We start from the raw sequence: 19,954 nt of genomic DNA on the forward strand, positions 1-19,954 counted from the left end.
TTCTGTACCAGTGCAGACATGTCAAACAGTGAATGGCTGTACCTCTATTGTATCCGTGCTCAATGAATGAAATCGGTAACAAATGAATATATGTCTAGTTATACGAAAAACGAGTGGTTTATCGACTCATCTTCATTTGCAGATTTAGAGGCAGCTTCGATATTCGTTTTACAGACGGGTTTTTTTTTTTGAATATGGGTCACACACATGCCACAGCAACAAAACATCTCTAGAGATGAGGCTATAGATCACCTTTCCATCCTGCAGGTTTTCCTCCCAAAGCCTACGGCACCAACGGCGACCCCTGCTGGCCGGGAGAGCAAAAGCTTACAGCACCTGGTATTCCCAGGCAGTCTCCCATCCAAGTACTAACCAGGCCCGACGCTGCTTAGCTTCCGAGATCAGACGAGATCGGGCGTGTTCAGGGTGGTGTGGCCGTAAGCGAAAGCCCAGCCCCTGACTCGCTACTTGAAGCTGTGTGTGGCGGGGGTTCCGTGCCCCCCGAGCGGGACTGAAGGATCGTTCGTGTGCAACTCTTTGGAAAGGAGCTGCTTTCCAAATCGCATTGCGTGCCTGGATGTTGGCGAATGCGCTCCCTTGTGTTGACTCGTCCCGCACTGGAGGAGGACAAACAATCTGCACGGAGGAGCACCAGGCAAGTCTTCACCAGACAAAAACCTCCAGTGCACAGCACTCTGGAAACATTTCGGGGCTTTCGTGTGTTTATTTCAGCACGTAAAGCGCACCGGTCCAACACGTCGGCCGGGCGAGCGGCGCCTCCGCCCTCTTGTGGCCTTGCGGCATCAGAGCAAGAGGCTCCTTCTCGCTGCCCTTCCGCTGTGTTGCAGGGCCCCGAGAGGGAACCCGGAGCGCGCACTTTGTGGGGGGCGGGGGACCGCGTTCGCGCTCTGCCCCCGGTCTCTTGCGCGAGTACTAAATCTCACGGACAGGGGGGCCTCGTCATTGATTGTTACAGGTGAGACGGGGATTAGGAGGAGACCCCGACTGATGGGTAAAGGGGAGCACTAACACCAGAGGGACACCCCCGGCGTCTCTTTTTGAGAGACGCCCTGGGGTTTCCTAATGGCCAAGGAGGGTCGGGACCTCGGTTTGACGCCTCCCCCGAAGGACGGCGCCTGTTTGTGCAGCAGAGTGTCGCCATCAGGAGGCTGGGGCGTAAGAGAGCCACACAGCCCGCAGGGTGAGCGCTCCCTACTGGTCCCAGTCACACCTCTTGCAGGAGCAGCAGCAACCGGAGCTTTTCCGGGGTGGAATCTCCCATCCGGGTGCCGGCCAGTTTCACACCTGCTGGGCTGCCCCGGGGGTGAGCCCAGTCGAGAGTCGCAGGGCCAGATCTAGTCACCGGGGAGAAACGATACAAGTGAAGGATTGCTCGGCTCTCGGCACTTGAAAAGACCGACAAATGTCTCGTTCCCGCCGGAGCTGAATGTACCCGCATGTGTGGTGTCGTCTTCTTCCCCCGCCCCGCTGTGTTTGCTGTATTGTCTCTGAAGCCGGCCCCCCCGAGATGAGACGGGCTGTTCCTGTGCCCCAATTAACACTTTACAGGTGCCATTCCCCGGCATTGTGGCCATTGTCGGTGCTCACACGCGATAAGATAAGGCGGAGGAGAGCGGGGCATGCCCAGCGGCAGACATTCAAGGAGGGGGCAGTGCGAGGTGAGGTGAGGTGCGACACGCCGGAGCCCCGACGCAGCTAATGCGGAGCACTTGTTGGACTGGCATCGAAAGGACGTGTGCGCACGGAGCGAGCCTTCCCTGCGGCGGAGCGCGGGAACTTTCTCCCCCCCTCCCGCTGCAGGAGTTGTGTGCGCTGCAGCGGTGCCGAGAGAAAAGCACAGAAGGCAGCAGGCTCTGGAGAGCAGGTAAGAGACGGAGCCTTGTGGGCAGGCGAGCAGGCCCGTTTTTTGGAAATTGCTGAAAAGGTTTGTTCGGTGTGTGGCAGGCGCACGTCGCGAGCTTGCGTGGCGATCTGCCGGTCTGGAGTTATGCAAATGAGGCCGAATTGCATCCCGGGACATGCTGCGAATGCGCAACGGCGACTGCAGATGTGTAGGAAACGGCGCGCTCGTTTTCTCGTTTTGCCCACACTTTTGAGTGTTAGTGTGGCGTGTGAGTGTGTGAAAGAGTGGGCCCAGCAGGAGGCGGTGGCGTGCGGGGCGAGGAGGTGGCCTAGGCTGCGCGATTTGTGCTGTGGGTGCGGGCCGCTTGCAGGGGCCTGTTTAACTCATACTTACCTGGCAGGGGAGATACCTTAATCAAGAAGGAGGTTCACCCAGGGCGAGGCTCGGCCATTGCACTCCGGCTGTGCTGACCCCTGCGTTCGCGCTCTCCCCTGATGTGCTTGGTCCAAAATCAGATACAGGAAGGTTAGGACACCACGAGCTGCGTGGCTGCGGAAGGATCCCGGTTCGACAGGAGTGGACGCCGCTGCTGGTTCTCGCTGGCTTTTAGTTAGGGGTCCGGAGAAGCATCTCAAGCTAGTTCCACTACTCCTTCCGGACGTTCATTCCCTTTTCAAAGTCAGTCGTTTTGCTGTAGTCTGCGTTCTTTAGGCTGATTATCGAGGTTAGCCTTTATTTGGTCATGGGGGGCCTCGGTACTGTATGCTGAGTCTAAAGACAGTTTCACCCGTTTTCTGATTGCTCGGTTCTGTACCAGTGCAGACATGTCAAACAGTGAATGGCTGTACCTCTATTGTATCCGTGCTCAATGAATGAAATCGGTAACAAATGAATATATGTCTAGTTATACGAAAAACGAGTGGTTTATCGACTCATCTTCATTTGCAGATTTAGAGGCAGCTTCGATATTCGTTTTACAGACGGGTTTTTTTTTTTGAATATGGGTCACACACATGCCACAGCAACAAAACATCTCTAGAGATGAGGCTATAGATCACCTTTCCATCCTGCAGGTTTTCCTCCCAAAGCCTACGGCACCAACGGCGACCCCTGCTGGCCGGGAGAGCAAAAGCTTACAGCACCTGGTATTCCCAGGCAGTCTCCCATCCAAGTACTAACCAGGCCCGACGCTGCTTAGCTTCCGAGATCAGACGAGATCGGGCGTGTTCAGGGTGGTGTGGCCGTAAGCGAAAGCCCAGCCCCTGACTCGCTACTTGAAGCTGTGTGTGGCGGGGGTTCCGTGCCCCCCGAGCGGGACTGAAGGATCGTTCGTGTGCAACTCTTTGGAAAGGAGCTGCTTTCCAAATCGCATTGCGTGCCTGGATGTTGGCGAATGCGCTCCCTTGTGTTGACTCGTCCCGCACTGGAGGAGGACAAACAATCTGCACGGAGGAGCACCAGGCAAGTCTTCACCAGACAAAAACCTCCAGTGCACAGCACTCTGGAAACATTTCGGGGCTTTCGTGTGTTTATTTCAGCACGTAAAGCGCACCGGTCCAACACGTCGGCCGGGCGCGCGGCGCCTCCGCCCTCTTGTGGCCTTGCGGCATCAGAGCAAGAGGCTCCTTCTCGCTGCCCTTCCGCTGTGTTGCAGGGCCCCGAGAGGGAACCCGGAGCGCGCACTTTGTGGGGGGCGGGGGACCGCGTTCGCGCTCTGCCCCCGGTCTCTTGCGCGAGTACTAAATCTCACGGACAGGGGGGCCTCGTCATTGATTGTTACAGGTGAGACGGGGATTAGGAGGAGACCCCGACTGATGGGTAAAGGGGAGCACTAACACCAGAGGGACACCCCCGGCGTCTCTTTTTGAGAGACGCCCTGGGGTTTCCTAATGGCCAAGGAGGGTCGGGACCTCGGTTTGACGCCTCCCCCGAAGGACGGCGCCTGTTTGTGCAGCAGAGTGTCGCCATCAGGAGGCTGGGGCGTAAGAGAGCCACACAGCCCGCAGGGTGAGCGCTCCCTACTGGTCCCAGTCACACCTCTTGCAGGAGCAGCAGCAACCGGAGCTTTTCCGGGGTGGAATCTCCCATCCGGGTGCCGGCCAGTTTCACACCTGCTGGGCTGCCCCGGGGGTGAGCCCAGTCGAGAGTCGCAGGGCCAGATCTAGTCACCGGGGAGAAACGATACAAGTGAAGGATTGCTCGGCTCTCGGCACTTGAAAAGACCGACAAATGTCTCGTTCCCGCCGGAGCTGAATGTACCCGCATGTGTGGTGTCGTCTTCTTCCCCCGCCCCGCTGTGTTTGCTGTATTGTCTCTGAAGCCGGCCCCCCCGAGATGAGACGGGCTGTTCCTGTGCCCCAATTAACACTTTACAGGTGCCATTCCCCGGCATTGTGGCCATTGTCGGTGCTCACACGCGATAAGATAAGGCGGAGGAGAGCGGGGCATGCCCAGCGGCAGACATTCAAGGAGGGGGCAGTGCGAGGTGAGGTGAGGTGCGACACGCCGGAGCCCCGACGCAGCTAATGCGGAGCACTTGTTGGACTGGCATCGAAAGGACGTGTGCGCACGGAGCGAGCCTTCCCTGCGGCGGAGCGCGGGAACTTTCTCCCCCCCTCCCGCTGCAGGAGTTGTGTGCGCTGCAGCGGTGCCGAGAGAAAAGCACAGAAGGCAGCAGGCTCTGGAGAGCAGGTAAGAGACGGAGCCTTGTGGGCAGGCGAGCAGGCCCGTTTTTTGGAAATTGCTGAAAAGGTTTGTTCGGTGTGTGGCAGGCGCACGTCGCGAGCTTGCGTGGCGATCTGCCGGTCTGGAGTTATGCAAATGAGGCCGAATTGCATCCCGGGACATGCTGCGAATGCGCAACGGCGACTGCAGATGTGTAGGAAACGGCGCGCTCGTTTTCTCGTTTTGCCCACACTTTTGAGTGTTAGTGTGGCGTGTGAGTGTGTGAAAGAGTGGGCCCAGCAGGAGGCGGTGGCGTGCGGGGCGAGGAGGTGGCCTAGGCTGCGCGATTTGTGCTGTGGGTGCGGGCCGCTTGCAGGGGCCTGTTTAACTCATACTTACCTGGCAGGGGAGATACCTTGATCAAGAAGGAGGTTCACCCAGGGCGAGGCTCGGCCATTGCACTCCGGCTGTGCTGACCCCTGCGAATTCCCCAAATGTGGGAATCTCGACTGCATAATTTCTGGTAGTGGGGGACTGCGTTCGCACTCTCCCCTGATGTGCTTGGACCAAAATCAGATACGGGAGGGTTAGGACACCACGAGCTGCGTGGCTGCGGAAGGATCCCGGTTCGACAGGAGTGGACGCCGCTGCTGGTTCTCGCTGGCTTTTAGTTAGGGGTCCGGAGAAGCATCTCAAGCTAGTTCCACTACTCCTTCCGGACGTTCATTCCCTTTTCAAAGTCAGTCGTTTTGCTGTAGTCTGCGTTCTTTAGGCTGATTATCGAGGTTAGCCTTTATTTGGTCATGGGGGGCCTCGGTACTGTATGCTGAGTCTAAAGACAGTTTCACCCGTTTTCTGATTGCTCGGTTCTGTACCAGTGCAGACATGTCAAACAGTGAATGGCTGTACCTCTATTGTATCCGTGCTCAATGAATGAAATCGGTAACAAATGAATATATGTCTAGTTATACGAAAAACGAGTGGTTTATCGACTCATCTTCATTTGCAGATTTAGAGGCAGCTTCGATATTCGTTTTACAGACGGGTTTTTTTTTTTGAATATGGGTCACACACATGCCACAGCAACAAAACATCTCTAGAGATGAGGCTATAGATCACCTTTCCATCCTGCAGGTTTTCCTCCCAAAGCCTACGGCACCAACGGCGACCCCTGCTGGCCGGGAGAGCAAAAGCTTACAGCACCTGGTATTCCCAGGCAGTCTCCCATCCAAGTACTAACCAGGCCCGACGCTGCTTAGCTTCCGAGATCAGACGAGATCGGGCGTGTTCAGGGTGGTGTGGCCGTAAGCGAAAGCCCCGGCGCCTGACTCGCTACTTGAAGCTGTGTGTGGCGGGGGTTCCGTGCCCCCCGAGCGGGACTGAAGGATCGTTCGTGTGCCACTCTTTGGAAAGGAGCTGCTTTCCAAATCGCATTGCGTGCCTGGATGTTGGCGAATGCGCTCCCTTGTGTTGGCACGTCCCGCACTGGAGGAGGACAAACAATCTGCACGGAGGAGCACCAGGCAAGTCTTCAGTGCACAGCACTCTGGAAACATTTCGGGGCTGTCGCGTGTTTATTTCAGCACGTAAAGCGCACCGGTCCAACACTTCGGCCGGGCGCGCGGCGCCTCCGTCCTCTTGCTGCCCCTGCAGCTGCTTCACTTTTCCCTTTAGTTGCCATCGATTTTTTTGTAGTGCTATACATATACGATTGAGGTATCTTAGAGTTCTCCTTCGAAGACCCAGCACTCTCTTTTCTTTTCCCAGTGTTACTCATATCGGACTTTTTAAACCTAAAAAAAAATCGTTTTTTTTTCTTTTAATTATAACTGAAGTTTAAACAACTAGTGTTAAGTCCTTATTTTTCTGTAGTCAAAAAAAGCAAAAATTAACATTCAGGTCATGAAAAACTCAAAAAAACTCCCCAACCACTAAACTTTACCTCCCACCTGAGCGCCATCTTGAACGCCCCTACCACCAGAGAATGCTCACGATTTCGGAAGCTGTCTCCGGGACGTGCTGATTCCACACATCCTGAATAAATCATGATATTGTTAGTTGCTGTAGCTAGACGTTCAAATGAGTTTCATGGCCAGATGGACTGTTTCCTCCAGCGGTATAATATTGCAGTGAGACAGCACGATGCCTGCAAGACTATGTCACGCTAAACGCCACAGATTGTGTTTGTCCGTTCGTGTCAGTCGTCCCGCAGCCACGGGAAGTGGGACACAAACATGCTGCAATGCTTTCAAGACGTTAGGATTTGTTTGTGCAACATCCAAGAGGAGTACTTGTGGCTTGAATGTGAACTGTACGTGCCCGCCCCCTTTCCTCTGTAGTGCATGAGTTCCTCCCGGCATGCCCTTCGTCATTGTTCTGTCATCTTGTATTTAAAGGGTTGTATTTCTGCTGCTGAAAATAAGCAACGGTTTTCTCACAACGCCCTTTGTTCCCAACGGAGCCCTTGTCTGTCATGAAATTCTTCAAAACCTCAAGCTAGAAGAAGAAGAAGACGACAAATATGAAGCGTTATAGCAACGACATGCCATGACACGATCGATAACGATTTCCATAGGATCCCCGCGGTTGCCTGGCAACCGTCAGCTTTGCGCAGTGGCAGTATCGTAGCCTGTGAGGGTTAGCCGAGGCGTGATTATTGCTAGTTGAAAACTTTTCCCAATACCCCGCTTCCGCCGGTTTGCAATACAATCGGCGAAAGCAATTTTTGACAGTCTCGTCAGAGACTGAGCAAGGTGTTTAAAGACAGATTTGGTCACGGTGATATCATGGTAGAAAGAAACGAACTTGTTACGTGTCAACAGAAACGCTCTTTCAGCTTTATGCAGAGAACAGCGTCTGTCGAGATTACTTTTGTGTCAGCGCGAAACGCCGTGTGCTTGTCAGTATGATTTCATATTGCTCGTAGCGGCGCCTGGCTTTTGTCTGTCAAACGTTAGGTTGCGCTTCTTCATGCTGCATCGTCGGCATGAGTGGAGCATTTTAAACGTCTGTACTTACTGCGCCCCATAAGAAATCGTTTGTCCCCATTCAAAAGAGATTGTGCGATGTCCTGCAGCGTTCGCAAAGCAAACCTTTGACAGTTTGAAAAGAGGAATTTATTCTGCTTCCTGTGCGTGCAGTAGTTACAAAGTTGAACGTCTTTACACGATCTGCTGCAGTTTTCAGTGGGTGGGCTTTGTCAAATGGCTTGGAAAAACGCACTGTGTTTCGGCTCGGGAAACATCATGAGCAGTGTCCTGCATGTTTTCTGTGTATAGCTGTCTTTTAACGCATACAGAATTCATTCGAAATCATTGATTTCTCCAATTAACAAGGGTCTCTTTTTGAACCTGCCAGAAGCATTCTTTCAATGTAACAGATTTACTCCGGGGAAGGGCAGCATGACATTGAGAGTAGCTCAAGCTTTCAGCACCTTTATCTGACTGCATGTATGCAGACACTGCTCAGAATCCCCTGTAAGATTCTCCTTCAATTCCGTTTTGCAGTGCTTTAGCTCTTTCAAAAGGCTTCGCTTTGCTAGTCACAATCCAAGGCTCATGACAGCATTTGAAAACATTCGTAACTGCGTTGGCCGGGAATCGAACCTGGGTTAACTGCTTTGAAGGCAGCTATGCGCAACACTGGCTCGCTCCAGAATAAATCTCACGTCGAGGGCATATTTTTTTCCATTTTACCGTGAGTCGGGCTCAGCTGCACAGAGGAGAGAGCAGAGCAATGAGGTCACGGGGACAGGGGAGTCACACGCTGGCGGTTTGAATACGCGGAAGATCACTGAGGGATCCACAGTATATGGACCCTCCGTGCGCCATCAGTCCGCACTCCGGACTCTGAATCCTGCCATCCGAGTTAAGATCTCGGCGGAACCTGAGGCGCAGTTCCTTCTTAAAACGTAATCTGGTGAGCATTTCTAGAATCGTACTTGTATAGATGCAGCCTTTAATGTGTTGCTAGGTTAAAATTGATGACTTCTTGTATTTCAGTAGGCAACTGCCCTCTTGATTTCGGATTTAATTTCTTTATTACAGGGGCGCTTTTATGAAGACAGAGTCATGTTCAGGTACTTTGCTTGATGGAGGAAGCTCATTTCGGACTCTGTGATCTGCTCACCTGGAAAGGTCTGCTATACTACTACAAGAGAGAAATAGAGTCTGGAAGAAGGGACAATTTTATGATGCTTTGGAAGATAATGTTTTTTTTTTCTTATACTGAAAATGAAAGGTAGTTGTTTCTATATGGACTCAGTCTTTGGAATTTGTATATATATATTTCAGTGATCCCTCAGCCATTCCTTCTGTATTGTAATTCAATTTCTCTTTTAAAATTCCTTCCCCACTTCTAGGACCTGCAGTTGCTGAACTCCACAATGGCTTCTATTGGAAAGTCTGTGACTGAGACCAAGTGTTCACTTTTTTATGAAACCATTATTTATTTAGGAGCAATGAGCAATTCTTATATAAATGCAATAAAATCATTATGCTCAAACTATGAGAGAGAAAATTAAGGATAATTTAAGAAATCAGTCTTAGCTTGTTTCTATACACAGATGGTATTATTTATTTTCAAAGGAAACCCGCGAGGATTCCCCTGGTGTGCAAGATGTGCCTGAATACTCTTGATCAGCTTCCTGCTCACTTGAAGAGGGCGTGTATGAAGCACGCCACGGCAGAAAACATCAGGATGGCCTCTCAACAGGCGAGGGAGGACATGATGAATCACCTGAAGAACGGGGTCATCGTGGATTACCACAGAATAGAGATCGTGTCTGGTGAGGCAAACAGGATAGTGGTTGTAAGACTGCTAGAGTCCTTGGGCCTTTTTGTACATGGGAAGCCTGAAGACACATTGGCAAGGTGAGATATTTTTAATCTGTAAGGCTTCTGTAGTTTCTTTTTGAAATCATTGTTACAACATATTATGTAAAAGCATGTTGAAAAGAATCTACCTGCATTCCAGCGGCCCTGAGCAAGAGGCCGCAGTCCAGGAGGAAGAGATGCCAGAGGCTGCTCTAGAAACTGAAACAGAAGCGGATAAGGAAGGGGAAGATGTGAGCTCTGAAGAACTCTATCAGCAGTAAGACTTTTTATTTTTCAGATGTATCTATTTTTTACTAAAATTCTAATTTGTCTTATAGGTATAAAATGTTTAAACCGGTGTTTTATATCCTTACAGGCCCTGAGTAGTTAAAAAGTATCAGCAGGCCGGAAGAGAGTGGCCCAAGCTGGACTCTATAGAAAGCACTCCCTGGATGCTCCTCTCCTGATTGGATTCAAACAGTACCTTACCAAGGATCTGGGAGTGGCAAATTATTCTCAGGAGGTATTTATTTTTTAAAGGCATTTAAAATTAAGCAATGGTATCTTCATTGTAAATGTTTTTATTTCTTAGCTTAAAATTCACCCATGTGAAATGATGTCAGCCATAAACATCATGACTCTATATTTCCTACCTGAATCTATTCTACTTAAATTATTACATTATACACAATTTGAGTTCATTTTAAAAAGTAAAAGGTAATGAAAGGAATGCATTTTCATAAGAAAGATAATACCGATATGCATGTGATAATCTTCCTTATATCATGTAGTGCATCATTTGGACACTTTGTGGGCTTCAAATACAAAGAAAATCATGTTCTATGGTACAAGATAAATACAAAACTTAAGCTTTTATTTTAATTAGATTTCTTTATAAAGCATAAGCAATCATTTATTACATCGCTTCTTGAATTAAATCTTTTGACAAGAGGTAAGACTTCTGTTACATTTAAACCCATGTTTAGCTGTGTTTTTTAGATTTAACTGAACCAATTTCTGTGTGTGATAATGTCCTTGAATTCTGACAACATCACACTAAATTACATGATATAAAACAGCTAATGTTTCTAGAGATAAAGTTTCTGAGATGCTTCTAATTACTTTTTATTACCAGGGACAGTTTAATTCACCTTGTACAGTACTGTAAGACCAAGATGCTTTTTTTAAAAGTTATTTAACATTTTATAGAACTTTGTCTACTATGGCAACATGATGTGCTTGGTGAAACTTGGAAAAATACTGCTTGGCCACTTATCTTAAGATAAAGATAGGATAAAGGTTTATCTTTTGCACCTACCTGACCCCCAGGGAAGGCCAATGCTTTCTAAGTTGATGGTTCCCTACAGTAGACTGTACTTTAATTTCAAAGGTAATGTATATTGACCCAAATCAGTTTTGGAATCCAATCTACTGACGAGATGGAGCACATCCTTTTTTCAGGATTTTAGCATCATACGTTTGGTATATTTAGTCCCTAATGCTGAAAGAAATGATCATAGAACATTTGGACACTTTGTGGGCTTGAAATACAAAGCAAATCATGTTCTATGGTACAAGATAAATACAAAACGTAAGCTTTTATTTTAATTAGATTTGTTTATAAAGCATAAGCAATCATTTATTACATTAATATATGTGAAAATAACATTTTAGCATCATATGTTTAGTATATTTAGTCCCTAATGCCGAAAGAAATGATCATTTGTTTAACATGCACGGGTCTGTCTCAAAGGATGCAGTACTCCTGAAGGGTCTCAAACCCTACATTTCGGATGCTTAGCTGTATCCCTCACATGTGGCACCTCAGAATGACTTCTAACCTTACCTGTGGTGTATTCAGTCCCTATTGCTCAATGCACGGTGTACATACTGCATACATGTGTCTTGAGAATGAGGAATGGGCCCCTGAGACAGTCATTTGCCTGTTTCACAAACAGGGACCTGGACCTAGACCTGGCCCGTACAGGGCTCAAACCCGCGACCTTGGCGTTATTAGCACCACGCTCTAACCAACTGAGCTAACCAGCCTCACGACAGTGCTCCTCTCTGTGCTGCAAAAAATCAAACTCAGGGAATTTCTTTTGTCCTCCTTTGAATAGAAAGCCGTGTAATCAGTGTACGGGCTTTCTCGTGCAGTTTCATGGTTCTTGTAACCCAAATCCTACACTGGCCTGAAGTGCCCCCCCATTTCACAGCATTTTTCAGCTGATTTAAAATGTACCTAAAGGAGAAGCATTATTGAAGACCATCAATTACCAAGAGCTTTTGTCAAAGGTTTTGGTGGTCATTTTGAATGACCACAGAGCGCTGTGACCTCGGTTTTACATCTCATCCAAAAGACAGCGCCCTTTTACAACACAGCATCTCCGTCACTATACTGGGGCATTGGGACCCGCACATACCTCAGGGTGAGCGCCCCCCCGCCGGCACCATTAACACCGCTTCCAGCTGGAAGCTTTGTTTTTCCCTGTAGCTCATCCTCATCCAGGTACTGACCTGGCTCACACCTGCTTAGCTTCAGTGGGTTTTCAGTTGCGAGTTGCAAGGGGATGCAAGTGATGGAGCCGCTCGCTGCAAAAGCCACTGCATTGGCCGGGAATCGAACCCGAGCCTCCCGCGTGGCAGGCGAGAATTCTACCACTGAACCACCAATGCTCAGTGCCTGGGCCTTCAAAAAAGACGCTTTTTTGGTGCTCTGTGCAAAACGCGTCGACATCTGCTTCCAGCTGCAAAATGCCATTTGCGGACGCTGAAGAACTTATTTCTAAGGCAGCGGGTACAAGCGATTGGGCGTTTTAAAACCACCAGGAACAGCAAAGAGGCGCGCTTCTTTGCTTGTGCCGAAACACACCGACTGAAAGCGGACAACGTAGTCGGCAGGATTGGAACCTGTGCGGGGAGACCCCAATGGATTTCTAGTCCATTGCCTTAACCACTCAGCCACGACTACAGCAAGCCCCACTGCCGCTGCGTTCTTGCTACAATCTTACCTGGATCGCGAGGCGCCGGCGGAAGCCTATTTCAAAGTCGTTCTCCGTTTCAAAAAAACATTTCCAAAATACAAGCCTTGCAGACAGACACGCCTCAGAGGACTTAAGGGTGGCTTCATGTCGGAATGATAAAGTCTCCCCGTCCGGACATGAAAATGCCACTTTGTTACACACAAAAAAAGAATCAACAACAGAGAAATGCCCACAAGCATTTGAAAAGCCGCACCACGTCGCACTTGAAATAGCTCTTACATTAGTGGTAGACACAGGAATCGCCTTTTTATTTACGCTCTTACCAACGCAATGGAAAGCAAAACAAAGCAAAGCAGAGCAAAACAAAACGAACAAACGAAGACCCTCACGTCCTGCACTTGCATATAACCCCGTTACGTGCCCAAGCGGTATTGTACGTCATCCTAGCACTGCACCCCGGGTCGTACGGTACATGGGAACGAGCACACGCCACGAATCGTCTCGAATCACTGCCTACAGCTGTAAGGCGCCTTGAAGCGTGCACCCCCAACATTCTTCTTTGCGCATCTGTGAAAGGTAAACTCTTGAGCAAACTCTGAACCAGCTCTAAGGAAACTAATCCGATTAGACGTTACTTTGACTCATCTTCTTACGCTCAGTGCCGGATTGCTCAAACTCCAGCTAGGGTTAGGGTTAGCATTCCCACGCTACTTAGACACTTTGTTTACGCTCAGTGCTGGATTTTGGGAACTTCAGGACGAGTGGGAATTTTCTCCTATCTGTCCATTCTGTTTTGTTTTGGAGACTCTTGGCTGCCTATGTTGTTCAGTGCACCGTGAAGGAAACATTTTCCAAAACTGTGTCAGCTCAAAAGTTGTAAGAAAACCTCTCCAGGTGCTTTAACTCTCTTCATTTTTGTCATTTAATGTGACACTCGATGTATAACTGGAGCCTCACATATGCAAATGGTGAGGCTCCAGTTCGACACCCAGTTCCACACCACTTTACAGTATATGACAAAAGCATGGCAGACTGTGCCGGACCAGCTGGTAACTTCCGCTTATTTTGACCATATTAAACATTGGAAATCTTCCCACTTGCATTTGTGACACTTGATTTTGGCTCCACCTAAGACACTCTTAAATCTTCTAACACTTTTCTCTTCTCCCGCAACACACTTGTCTGTCGGCACTATGTGGCAGCGTTGCATGACAACCCATCTCACCACGGAAAGGAACCTAACAGCTTTGGTAAGAGAGTAGAATTACCTGAAGAACTGCTTTCCATGGAAGCAGGACCAAGCGATGTAGCATTTTTATAGTACCAGGAAAGGAGAAGCGGCACTTCGCCTTTGCCGCACAGGCACAAGGTGACGTGCGGCAGACGCCGTAGTCGGCAGGATTCGAACCTGAGCGGGGAGTCCCCAATGGATTTCAAATCCATCGCCTTAACTACTCGGCCACGACTACAGCGAGCTCGCCGCCGCCGCATTCCTCCTATAATCTAACACGGAGTGCGAGGTGGCTGCGGAAACCTTTTTAAAGTCGCTCTCTGTTAAAAAAAAAACCTTTCACAAGATACATGCCGGCAGACAGACACGCCTCAGAGGGTTTAAGGCTGGCTTCACGTTCAAATGATAAAGTCTCCCCGTCCGGATGTCAAAATGCAACTTTGGCAGACAGAAAAAACATCAACAAACCACAAATGTGGACAAGGATTTTACAAGCTGCACCACACTGCACTTTCAAAAGCATTTACATTCGTGTTAGACGCAGGAATTGTCTTTGTTTTGCGCGCTTACGAACGCCATAGAAAACGAAACAAAACAAAAGCCCTCAGCTCCTGTACTTGATTATAACGCCATTACGTGTCGAAGCAGGAATTTACGTCATCTTACCACTGCAACATGGGGAATAGAGGGAAATGAACACACGCTACGAATCGTCTCAATCACTCCCTAGAGTCGTAAGGCACATTGAAGGGTGCACCCCCATCATTAATCGTTGGGCCTCTGTAAAAGGAAAGCTGTTGAGCAGTCTTTGAAACAGCTCGGATGAAACACTTGATTGCTTCCATGTGCATCTGGAGCCCACTTCTTATTTTCACTTCACGCCGCCCAAAGCATTTCTAAAACAGGAGATTCGCGTTTGGGAATGCGCCCTGCCCTACAAATAAAACAGGTCTACGGGTCTGAAACCTGCTCCACGGAAAACAGTTCTGTTGCGCTTTTGATCAAAGGGAGATTCTCTGTTCTTACTTTTTGATTACATAACACCCAAAGGGGCTTCTTTGGAGCTGGATTCCAACCAGCATCCTAAAGTTTCTTGGCGGTATCCTTTACAGTCCTCTGTTCGGTCGACAAGGAACAGTAGGGGGCAGCTTTCCTCACACATACAGTGCAATGTACTGTAGTGTTCCCCTTCATTGAATTCGCAGTTCTGCATCAGACCTCTAACTCGTTTCCTTAGCTTGGATTTAAGCCACGAAGCAGGCTTCTACTGTATAAACGTCTAGAGGAATCACAAACTATTTGAGAGGCCATCATCCCAGGGGGAACTGACAAAGTCTATCCCTAAACACCTAGCGCAGTCTCTCGAGAGACTGTCAAAAATCGCTTTCTCCGTTTGTGCTGCAAGTAAGTGAAAACGCGGTCTCAACCCAGAGCCACTTGGCAGCAGCGGCACGTAAATACTGTTACTACCACTGCTCGATACCAACGTTAGCCTACTATACCATGTTCAGCCACCGCTAGAAAATGTAAGGCTCTAGTACTGGAGCAAACAAAAGGAGAGCCAACATCAAACGTAGAGAGCGACGAGGATGGGATTCGAACCCATGCGTGTAGAGCACAATGGATTAGCAGTCCATCGCCTTAACCACTCGGCCACCTCGTCGATGAAAGTGGGCTGTCCAGACATGGGTTGGCGCGCTCCAGATGATCTTTTTCTTTTTTTTCCCTCGTACTCAAGGGTCCTTTTCCTGTTCCACATGCGATTTCAACATTTTCCTTGGGAGATGTCAAGCCAGCAAGCCACTGCTGTGGTTCAGTGGCCATTGTGGAGTTCAGTGGCCCTGTTGTACACAGAAAGCACATTGAGCTCCTTGGACATGAAAAGTTCCAGATAAAAGCCATTTGTCATCCTTTCTCTTGGTGTCGATGTTGCTATTGTATGTAAAGGTGGCAACTTGCTCAGCGAGCAGGCGGAGCACACACCGAATGCAGATGTGTCTGAGTGGTGTGTCCAAGTGGCTGCAAAAGGACAACACTACCGGGGCGCCGTTGCTTAGTTGGTTAAAGCGCTTGTCTCTTAAACAGGAGATCCTGAGTCCGAATCCCAGTGGTGCCTTCTTTGTTCTGTCTTCTCGAACAGAACTGGTCCTTACAGACAACCGCCTACGGCTAGACTTAATTAAATGCAAGTATTCATTTCCTGTCTTTAACGCGACTTGTTTTTCTTAAAATGGATGGAACTTGCAAAACATGAAATACAAACATTGCTAATCAGCGCTAGCGGCTGGCAAAAAAAAAGAAGTCAGCAATGTTTTTTTTCTTTAACCTTAACCCTGCTAATGGAGAAGAGTTAAACGACTGAGTCTATGCAGCTTAAACGGTGCTCATGTCGGGTTCTTAGCTGAAAGGGTGGTAAATCACGCTCACCCCAGTCCTTAATCTTTTAAAAGGATACAATATTGAACCTAGTCGCCACATCACATACATCCTGTTCAACGATAAAAAAGTGACATCTATCCTCGATCCAGAGTAAATCCCACGATGAGGGCATATTTTTTTCCACTTTACCATGAGTCGGGCTCAGCTGCACAGAGGCGAGAGCAGAGCAATGAGGTCACAGGGACAGGGGAGTCACACGCTGGCGGTTTGAACACGCGGAAGATCACTGAGGGATCCACAGTATATGGACCCTCCGTGCGCCATCAGTCCACACTCCGGACTCTGAATCCTGCCATCCGAGTTAAGATCTCGGCGGAACCTGAGGCACAGTTCCTTCTTAAAACGTAATCTGGTGAGCATTTCTAGAATCGTACTTGTATAGATGCAGCCTTTAATGTGTTGCTGGGTTAAAATTGATGACTTCTTGAACTTCAGTAGGCAACTGCCCTCTTGATTTCGGATTTAATTTCTTTATTACAGGGGCGCTTTTATGAAGACAGAGTCATGTTCAGGTACTTTGCTTGGTGGAGGAAGCATATTTCGGACTCTGTGATCTGCTCACCTGGAAAGGTCTGCTGTACTACTACAAGAGAGAAGTAGAGTCTGGAAGAATGGACAATTTTATGATGCTTTGGAAGATAATGTTTTTTTTTTCTTTGAAATCGAAATGAATCAGAATATCAGTGCAAAAGACAAACTCTTGGTTTGGTTTAAAGAGATATGGTTTTAAAACAGACAAAATGTAGAAAACAGGTGTTTCTCACTTTTGGAAAAGAATGGACCGGGGGTAATATTTTACTAGGTGCAGTGCTCATCTCACTGGGTTACAGTCCTGCAGTGTCACACCAGGGCCAGTGGCGCAATGGATAACGCGTCTGACTACGGATCAGGAGATTGCAGGTTCGACTCCTGCCTGGCTCGGGTCGTTTTTAAACGCATGGGGCTACTCCCTAAGTAGTCTGTGCTACTTACTGCATTGTAATCGTACCCAGTAAGAGATTTCCTTCATGTAAATGAACTGCACCTGACAGCTTTAGAAAAACACCTGGGCTCAGTACGGTGCTGAGAGCTCAGCGTTGCTGTTCTAATTAGCACGCACTGCATCGGCTATGAGCCCGAACCTTTCAATTATTCCGATCAGTAAGTCAACACGTAGTCCACATGAACGGTAGAAATATTCTCTTGTCTGTCTCTTGTTTGTATAGAACTGAATGTCCCTGACAATGTACTGTTAGTTTTAATTGAAGAACGGCATTTGTGTTCAAATATACCGGACAAGTTTATGTAACTGCTCATGCGACACTCAGTTGTAATTAGTCAAGAAATAAAGTCGAACAATAGCTGCGGGTTTGATTCTGAACGTATGAGATTGCAGCGCCTTTTACTTCCATTGACAAATGATAGAGATTCGAAGAGAGATCCTTCAGACCAGCAAGCAAACCCACGGCTATTTCGGTTTTCTATCTAGGCAACGTTGGTGTCTGCAATAGCATACATGAAAGCGTGATGCAATTTCTGTGGCTACATTTGTTGCACATCATGCACAGTAAGAGTGTTTCTAACACCAAATAAAAAGTCAACAATTAGCGATCACGCCTTCTCCTCAGTTAACCCACTGAAACCCTTGCTGTTAACAGTTCTTTACTGCGTGCTTTACCAGCACCTACATATCGTGTCGGTTCTTTCAGCTTTATTCATTAGGTTTTCAAAGGCATAAGTAGAGCACCAGAGGTGCGAACGCAAAATGTGTAGTTATCTGAAGAATTGATTTCCATGGCAGCGGGTCCAAGCGATTTCGCGTTGTTATAGTACCAGGAAAGGAAAAGCGGCACTTCGCCTCTGCCGCGCAGGCACAAGGCGACGTGCGGCAGACGCCGGAGTCGGCAGGTTTCGCACCTGCGCGGGGAAGCCCCAACGCATTTCGAGCCCATCGCCTTAACCACTCGAGCACGACAAATGCGAGCTCGCCGCCGCCGCATTCCTCCTATAATCAAACACGGACTGCGATTTGGCTGCGGAAACCTTTTTAAAGTTGCTCTCCGTTAAAAAAAATACCTTTCACAAGATTCGTGCCGGCAGACAGACACGCCTCAGAGGGTTTAAGGCTGGCTTCACGTTCAAATGATAAAGTCCCCCAGTCCGGATGTCAAAATGCAACTTTGGCAGACAGAAAAAACATCAACAAACCAAAAATGTGGACAAGGATTTTACAAGCTGCACCACACTGCACTTTCAAAAGCATTTACATTCGTGTTAGACGCAGGAATTGCCTTTGATTTGCGCGCTTACGAACGCCATGGAAAACGAAACAAAACTAAAGCCCTCAGCTCCTGCACTTGATTATAATGCCGTTACGTGTCGAAGCAGGAATTTACGTCATCCTACCACTGCAACACGGGGAATAGAGGGAAATGAGCACAAGCTACGAATTGTCTCTAATCAGTCCCTACAGTTGTAAGACGCCTGGAAGCGTGCACCCCCATCATTAATCTTTGCGCATCTGTGCAAGGTAAACTCTGGAGCAGTCTCTGAAACGGCTCAAAGGAAACACGTGATTGATTCCATATGCATCTGGGGTTCATTTCTTATTTACATTTAATTCAAGGGAAAGGCTTGGGTCAGTTTCAGACCTTCAGCCCAATCTGCGCCGCCAGAACGACAACGGCTCCTCTGGTCTTTGGGGTGCGGTTGTGACCCCGTAACCTAAAGTGTTGGTGGCAGACAAATGGAGACTAACAGGTGATGTCCTAGGACATGACTACATTGTGACACTCGGTGGGGATGGTGACCATTGCTTGGAAAAGAGTGCGAGGCCCCTTTAGAAAAACATTTTGTTAACAGGCATTCTGCCTCAGCCTAAACACCTATAGCTTGCAAAGCGCATGCTATTAGACAGGCACCTCTGCAAGACCTTAAGAGTCTCTTAAACTAGTGATAGTAAGGTGTTCCCAATGGGCGATGTTTGGCTTTCAAATCATCTCTCTGTGGAAGCGCCGAGATGCAGCTGTTTAAGGCTTAGAAGCAGCTGACTGTTTCACTACCTAGCTGATTACTGTCAGTCAGGGAGCTCAGAGGTGAAAAGCCTGTCTGAGAGACAATTCGCCGTCGATGAGTTCAATATGTTCCGTACCAGCTCGGCGCAACTGAGATCATCTTGGTAGCCGTGTAGCTCAGATGAGTGAGAGCGTGTGTGTGTGTACCACCGTGATTGGATGCCGGTCCTTCTCAGGTCACAGTAAACCTTCTGCTGCCTAACTTCCCTAATTTTGGGGATCCCTTTGAAAAAGCAAAGGAAAAAAAACTGGCTCTTCATCAGCATGATCGACCTCACCCAGTGTGGCGCAGTGGCCTAATGGCTAAGACACTGGCCTTCTAAGCCAGGGATTGTGGGTTTGAGTACCATCTGGGGTGCTCCTGTCCCATTTTGAGCGTACAAATGTCCTTTTGATTTGCAAAGCTACAACCCCACCTTACTCAGTGAGCGTCTCTTCTTTTCTCTCACATACAGTTGGGAGAAAAACTTTTGTAAACAGCCCTTCGGAATGATGTGGATTTCTGCATGAATGGCTCCTAACATGTGATCTTATCTTTATCTAAGTCATAATAATTAATAAAGAGAGTCTGATTTAACAAACAACACACGCCCAACATTTGACATTGCTGTTTCTTTATTGACCAAATGGTTTAAACAATCAAGGTCATTGATGGAAAAAGTACGTGAACCCTTATATTAAGGAGCTAGTGGAACCTCCTTTATGACAAAAACCTCAATCCCCACTTTCTGTAGCGGCTGGTCAGACCTGAGCAGCGGTTAGGAGGTATTTTGGCCTATTCCTCTATGCAAAACTGTTTCAGTTCATGTATATTTTTGGGATGTCTTGCGCTGAACGGCCTGCTTCAGATCACGCCACAGCACTTCAATGGGATTGGGGTCAGGACTCTTACTTGGCCATCCCAA

The 19,954-nt window shown here is 48.3% G+C and overlaps 9 non-coding genes and 1 pseudogene across 9 annotated transcripts; 4 read left to right on the forward strand and 6 right to left on the reverse strand.

Annotated features, from left to right (window-relative positions):
* Positions 1 to 324: 324 nt before the first annotated feature.
* LOC148634456 (5S ribosomal RNA) lies at positions 325 to 443 on the reverse strand. Its single transcript, XR_015933499.1, has one exon. It is a non-coding gene; the product is annotated as a 5S ribosomal RNA (ribosomal RNA).
* A 1,806-nt stretch (positions 444 to 2,249) lies between these two features.
* LOC148634457 (U1 spliceosomal RNA) lies at positions 2,250 to 2,426 on the forward strand (annotated as a pseudogene).
* A 568-nt stretch (positions 2,427 to 2,994) lies between these two features.
* Positions 2,995 to 3,113, reverse strand: LOC148634458 (5S ribosomal RNA). Its single transcript, XR_015933500.1, has one exon. It is a non-coding gene; the product is annotated as a 5S ribosomal RNA (ribosomal RNA).
* A 1,806-nt stretch (positions 3,114 to 4,919) lies between these two features.
* Positions 4,920 to 5,083, forward strand: LOC148634459 (U1 spliceosomal RNA). The gene has a single exon (XR_015933630.1). It is a non-coding gene; the product is annotated as a U1 spliceosomal RNA (small nuclear RNA).
* Positions 5,084 to 5,719: 636 nt separating this feature from the next.
* On the reverse strand, positions 5,720 to 5,838 carry LOC148634460 (5S ribosomal RNA). The gene has a single exon (XR_015933501.1). It is a non-coding gene; the product is annotated as a 5S ribosomal RNA (ribosomal RNA).
* Positions 5,839 to 7,130: 1,292 nt separating this feature from the next.
* Positions 7,131 to 7,272, forward strand: LOC148634461 (U4 spliceosomal RNA). The gene has a single exon (XR_015933601.1). It is a non-coding gene; the product is annotated as a U4 spliceosomal RNA (small nuclear RNA).
* Positions 7,273 to 11,947: 4,675 nt separating this feature from the next.
* trnag-gcc (transfer RNA glycine (anticodon GCC)) lies at positions 11,948 to 12,018 on the reverse strand. Its single transcript has one exon. It is a non-coding gene; the product is annotated as a tRNA-Gly (tRNA).
* A 1,695-nt stretch (positions 12,019 to 13,713) lies between these two features.
* Positions 13,714 to 13,795, reverse strand: trnas-uga (transfer RNA serine (anticodon UGA)). Its single transcript has one exon. It is a non-coding gene; the product is annotated as a tRNA-Ser (tRNA).
* Positions 13,796 to 15,138: 1,343 nt separating this feature from the next.
* On the reverse strand, positions 15,139 to 15,220 carry trnas-gcu (transfer RNA serine (anticodon GCU)). The gene has a single exon. It is a non-coding gene; the product is annotated as a tRNA-Ser (tRNA).
* Positions 15,221 to 16,844: 1,624 nt separating this feature from the next.
* On the forward strand, positions 16,845 to 16,917 carry trnar-acg (transfer RNA arginine (anticodon ACG)). Its single transcript has one exon. It is a non-coding gene; the product is annotated as a tRNA-Arg (tRNA).
* Positions 16,918 to 19,954: the final 3,037 nt, after the last annotated feature.

Source organism: Lepisosteus platostomus, unplaced genomic scaffold (genome assembly GCF_059453375.1).
Source record: "Lepisosteus platostomus isolate fLepPlt1 unplaced genomic scaffold, fLepPlt1.hap1 Scaffold_32_H1, whole genome shotgun sequence".
Taxonomy (NCBI): domain Eukaryota; kingdom Metazoa; phylum Chordata; class Actinopteri; order Semionotiformes; family Lepisosteidae; genus Lepisosteus; species Lepisosteus platostomus.